We start from the raw sequence: 6,717 nt of genomic DNA on the forward strand, positions 1-6,717 counted from the left end.
ACATTTATTTGTTCGGCTAAATAGGAAATTAAAATGAATCGAAACATTTGTCGCCGACTAAATCTATGGGTGGTACCCCCTCTGACTTTTGTGCATTTGATTCTCTTTCAATGTTGCTCAATTTCGTGTACTCTTGCATCCTTTCTATAATGAACCGTCCACTCCGGTGATGTCAGGGGTATACGAAAAAATATGGCACGCAAAGGTGACAAAACATTTCAAAATCCCGCCCAAACTTCGAAAGATGCATCTCCAGAATTTCCACTGAGTTGATCAATTATGAATATTTTCGTGAAATATCCCGAAGATGCATCTCCGGAATTAAGAAAACTCAACCTATAGGGCATCACTTATAATGGCCTACGATGAGTGTGCACTGGAGGGTATTTTAGAATTTTCGCATGGTGTCTAAGAAACATATATGTTGCATTAAGAAATTCCCTAATTTTAAAGCTCTAAGTCATGTGATTTTTGAGGTTTCTTCGTACCACACTCCAAATTTTACTTGGCACCCCCACACCCTTAATGCTTTTACCATAATACCCTTTGTGATATTTCTAACTGTTTAAAAAAATACATGTTTTCCGAATTTTTGAAAATTTATGAGTTTTTATCGAATTTTTGAAAATTTTCACGAGCTTTTACCTGATTTTGGGGGATCTATGAATTTTTATTGGGTTTTTAAAAAATTACAAGATTTGACCTACCGGATTTTTCAAATACACAATTGAAAACTTGGAAAATCCTATGAATTTTTCCAGATTTTTTAAATATACTACCAAAATTTTCAAAAAAATATTAGTTTTTACTAGATTTTTCAAAGAGTCTGTGAGTTTTTACCGTTTTTTCAAAAAATTATGAGTTTTTATCAGATTTTAAAAAGTATGAGTTTTTACCAGATTTTTCAAAAAGTCTATAAATTTTTATCGGATTTTTTAAAAATTATATGAATTTTTACCGGATTTTTTAAAATACACTACTGAATTTTTCAAAAAATAAATTTTTACCAAAACTTTCAAAATACACTACCCTATTTTTCAAAAATATGAGCTATTACCGTATTTTTTTAAATATACTAGTTTTTATCATTTTTTTTTGAAAAATATTGTATTGTATTTGATTTTTCGAAAAATCTAATGGTGTTAATTTCGTTTTCTTTTACCTATCAAAATAAACTATCGAACTTTTTAAAAAAATTACAAAACATATCGAAGTTTTCAAATTGCACTATTGAATTTTTTCATTCATTTTTTTAATTAAATTTTATCAAAGATATTTTTATCATTATAAAAATATATGGAGGTATCAGATCAATTGAGGAATCGAAAAAAAAAAACCTCATAAGTTTTTAAATTTGTCGAACTGACCCATATAATATAACCCATTTTGACTGCTGATATTTTAAAGTTTTGTAGGATTAATATTCATCGACCAACTATTTTATATCATTTCATTTATTATATTTGTTTATTAATAAATAAACTTAAATTTTAAATCAATTTAACTTTAAGGGTATGAATAGTTTCCTAGAACTACACTAGAAGAGAAAACCGAAGGAATTTTGTGTGTATTGAATTTGATATTCACATTTATTTATAAGGGTTAACTCAAGTTGAGCTTAAATAAACAATAACTTAACTAACTTAGTTAGTACAATTAATTTAACTAACACCTTCTGAAATTTTGGATTGTATATTATCTTTTCAATAGAATGTTTTTAGTATATTAAAGTTTAAATAAGTAGCTTTATGATTAATCAAGATACCTCAAAATATTTATAGAAATACTTTTCAAAAGAGTCTTTACATTCGTAGGTATATTAATCAATTACTTGATAATCTACCTTAACATTTTTTTCAATAAAGTTTAATGCGATGAATTAATTAAACATTTTTTCAATAAAATTTAATATGATAAATTAATTCCTCATTTCTATTTTACTTTATTCAATTTAGCATTCATGAAAGTAATATGGTATCAAAGAGACTATCATTCCCCTACATTTTATCGTTTTCTATTTGATACTTTAGCAATTTTTTAAAAATCATTTTAATCATTCTTTCTCCAACCTCAAAATTCATCAAGTTGTCGATAGCATATTCATCAATGGTCATCATTCTTCATTATTCCCTTGCTATACAATCTTGATCTTTTTAGTTTCAGAACCGAAGATTTAGAAAATATATTCAAGACATAATTTAAAAGATGCTTATTTACAAAAACAAAAGATTTAAAAAATATATTCAACACATCATTTAAAAGGTGTTTATTTTCAAAAACAAAAGATATGTTGAATTCAAAAATAAATTTAATTTTTTTTTCAAGAACTCTACAAATTTTGTAATTTATTTATTTATTTATTCTTGCATAATTGGCATTTTAGATACTATTAAAAAAAAGAATAAGTAAGTCAAGTTATTTCTTTTAGCCTAAATAAAACCTAGCTATTATCCATTCAGAAAATGCATATTTAAGAAAAAAAATCCTTTAGTCTAATTGACTCTATTCTATTAAAAATATAGTTAAGTAAACTTTTTTTCCCCCTAATTGACATTCTAGCTATTATTCATAAAGAAAATGAATATTTAGCAAAATTCTTTCTTCGTACGTTATTGTTATTTTGTTATAAGTTGGTGAGCTTAGTTTTGTACTACAAATTCATATTAAGTATTTTCTTATGAGTTTGTGGAGGACCAATAAAATATATAAGTTATTTGTTTAGTTAGTTAAAATTTGTTATAAGTTGATTAGTTTGTTAATACTTACAAACTTTGTATATTACTCGTCTTTTATCTTTTCAAGAATTAATTTCTTACTTCCATTTTATAATCTTCAATCCTTTTATTTATTTATTTATTTATTTTTCTTCTAAAAACATTAATTTTGACAAAACCGTTAGTAGAAAATAAATGAAATGAAGGTGTCGTATTTTAGTTTATTCTCTATCAAGTATTTTATTTCTTTTACCAAACAAATAAAAAAAAGTGCATATAACTTTCTATCCCCTTTGTTCCATTTGAAATTAATTTTTTTTTCGTATGTCTCTAAATCAAATTTAATATCGGCAAGACGTATACTCATAAAGGATTTAGCATTGGTTGATAACATAAATATGCTTTATTATGCAAAGTTCTTTGATTATATAAGATCATATTAAGGTTATCTTTTCCTTTTGTGAACTTACTTAAAATTTCATACAAATCTTCACTTTCGTTTCTTAAAGAATTATATGTTTAATGTTTATTATGTTTCATAGATTATATCTTAAGTTGATTTAATTCATCTATCATTCTTTCATTTTCATCTTCAAGAGATTTCCTGTGATTCCTATAAGACACAATGCCTTTTTCTAATTTATCATTTTTTCTCCAAATTTGTATACTTAAATCATATAATTGATTATAGAAAATAGTAGTTATCTCATCATAATCTTCACAGGTAATTTTAAAACAAATGTCTACCTTCTCATATGATTCTCTAGATGATGCTTATAATTAATCTAACTCTCGAGATGATGTTTTAGATGATCCTTCATATGATGCTTTATATGATTCTTCATATGAAGTTGCTTCATATGATATTTCAAAGAATTTCTCATATGACTCTTCATCTTATATTTTGAAGTATTTTAAAGGATTCTTTTGATAATGTTTCATATACCTTTGAATTTTCCTCTTTGATCTTTTTCTCATCTTGGAGTAATTTAATTAATTTTTTTAGTTTCTTGATGATTTATGACTTATTTGATCTACCTGTGAATTATCTACAACATTTGAATCTCCAAATTTTAGTACTAGACCATATTTCCAATAATAGTTCTTGAATATTCTATACTAATAAGAAATACAATTTTTGTAATCATTTCCAATTTTAAAACCTCATAACCATTTTTTAATATTATCTTCATTTTCATTTACTTGTATGGTGTGTTCATCCTTTCTCTTTTGATCTCAGTCATAACTTAATAGATATTTTCAAATGTGTCTCACACTTCTTTAGCAATGTTATAGTTAAAAACATTATTGTATTTCTAGTGCTTAACGCACTTGTCATAAAGTACTTTGCCTTAAAACTCTTTTGCATTTTTTCCTTTCTGCCATATTTCACAAATTTCACGATTTATTTACTACTCCATTATTAATAGAATGAGTAGGAACAAATGGATAAATCTAAATCAACAAAATCTAAAAAAAAATCATTCTTACTTTCTATATGGTAAACATTTCACCATCAAACGGTAAAAAATTTCTCATAAAAATCCTCTTGTTAAAAGAAGTATTTGAAGTCATCATATTATCTCTTGAGACAATTAGTCTTATAATAAGAATTAGGCTCTGATGCCACTTGTTGACCAAGTAACTCCAAACACAAGAGGGGGAAGGATGACGTGTGATATTCTAAATTCCCCCAAAAAATTGGTTTAGAAAAACTCTTTAATTAAAAATGATTTGAGATAGAAAATATAGATGAAGCAACACAATAATAAAGAGGATAAAAGACAGAGAAATAAGTAACAAAATTAAATAATAAAAAAATAAGAGCGATAAGGATATAAATATCACACTACATAATTATCCCGGTTCGGCTTAACCACTTGGCTACTCCAGTCCCCAAATGTTTTCCATTAAAATCAAACTTGAGTTTTTTCACAATATCAGTCTGAACCACAAAATAAATTGAGCTTTTGCACATGATCATCCAACAAACCTTGTAAACAACAATCAAAGCTTTTACACGGACTTAACTCAAAACGTAAACCATAATTTTCACATAGGTTCAACTCAATAACCTTCACCGGATCCTTTACACAACTCAGGCTTAATAACTTACACCCAAGCTTTTGACAAGTTTAGCTTGCAACCTTCAAGAATATTTCAAATAAATTACAAGAGAACTATGTCCTTGAATAAAACCATTCAACACAACACCAATACAACACAACTTTTAGGCGGAACTTTTTACTCTTTTGGAATTAAGACAACTTTAGTGAAAAGGAACGTTAAAGAAAAACGAGAGAAAAAATGATGGGAGAAGGCTTATATTCAGAAAATTGGTGTTTTTAAATAAGGAGAAACCTCCTATATATATGATTTTTTTTTGGCTCATAACTGAAATAATCGATGGGCCATTTTAATGAGTTAATCGATTAAAATAAATGATTAATCGATTAACCAAGCTAAATTAAGATTTATTTTCTATGTTACTTAATTGATTATCATCCTCTAAATCGATTATGAGTGATACACTTTGATTTAATCGATTATAAGGACATCTTAAAAGATTAGCCCATGTATTTTTACCTTCCTAGTTGACTAAATAAGCTTCTAATGAATTAAGCACTTGCCCAAATTAATTTTAAAAAGTTGTATCAAAAGAGAAGAGATCTGAAAACACTTTCTGTGTGTGTGTGTGTATTGCCACAATACCTTAAGACTTACTCTTGTTCCTTTACAGTACAATGATCGACACTAAGGCGTTGAATGTGCGACCATGCAAACTTTCACACTTTCACATTTTTGAGATCACATCTTTAAGATATTTGCTTGATTCAACAATGTATTACACTCATTTGACTGATGATGCTTGAGATATCTCTTATTTGTTCAGATGACATCATCAGGAGCCTTTATGATCAAAGTAATTTGTCTTTGTCATCAACACCTTTGACAATTATCATTAACACCTTAATAGTTATCGTTTACACCTTGAAAGTTGTCATCAATACCTTGACAATTGTCATTTGACAATGTTGCCTACTAGACCTGCATAACATATAGAACCACAAACTGAGAAACAATTGCATCGAGCCCTTGTTGACTCGAAGTCAATAAACTGTCACGAATGACCATTTTCTCATCAATATATTCCCCCTCCAAGATGGTCTTCTCGCCAACAATGGTATTCACCTCTTCGATTGCCTTCTCTAGTTACCTCTTTAGAGATTCTTGACTCCCCTGTAGTGAGCAAACCTCTTTTTCTTTATCATCTAAGGCCTTTTTAGATGCCACCAGGTCATCCTTGGCAGTCTTTTTCTTCTTACTTAACTTGTGCCTAGTCTTACGAGTTTCTTTCAACTCTGCCTCCAAAATCTCAATTTTTGACTGAGCATTTTCTTCCTCGGTCTAAAATTCTTCATCCTCTATAAGCATAAAACCAGTTAGAGTCAAAGCCTTGCCTAAATAAGGGAGACATTCTACAAATACTTGTTGATGGCCTAAAGGCGCCATCTCTATACAAGTCTTTCAAAGTGCATCTAAAATCCTTCCAAAAATCTCTTCTAGGGAAGTTAAGAAAGGGCTATCAAAGACTGCAACAAGTTTTTCTTTTTCATAACCACCAGTAGTTTTTATTTTCCTCCTTTTGGTAAGATGAGATAAATAAGTTGTTGCATTCATAACTAGTTACAATGGACTTTCTACATCACCAAACGTCAAATTCTCACCAAGAGATTTGGTTTTAGTAACTTTTGCTACATCTTGGGCCCGAGATTTCTTCCAAGCTTTGATTTGATCAGCGAAAGCCATAAGATATGTTAGAAGAAGATAATAAATTCATCAATAATTTAGCAAGGGAATATTAAACATAGAAAGTATAAGATCATCAACTAACACACACTCGTTAAGTTCTTAGCCTCTTCTCAATTTTTGGTCAAAACTAAGGGCCGAGTCTCATTTTGTAAGTCTTAGACTTATGATACTAAAAGGAAACCTGCTCAAA

The sequence above is a fragment of the Lathyrus oleraceus genome, chromosome 5 (genome assembly GCF_024323335.1).
Source record: "Lathyrus oleraceus cultivar Zhongwan6 chromosome 5, CAAS_Psat_ZW6_1.0, whole genome shotgun sequence".
NCBI lineage: Eukaryota > Viridiplantae > Streptophyta > Magnoliopsida > Fabales > Fabaceae > Lathyrus > Lathyrus oleraceus.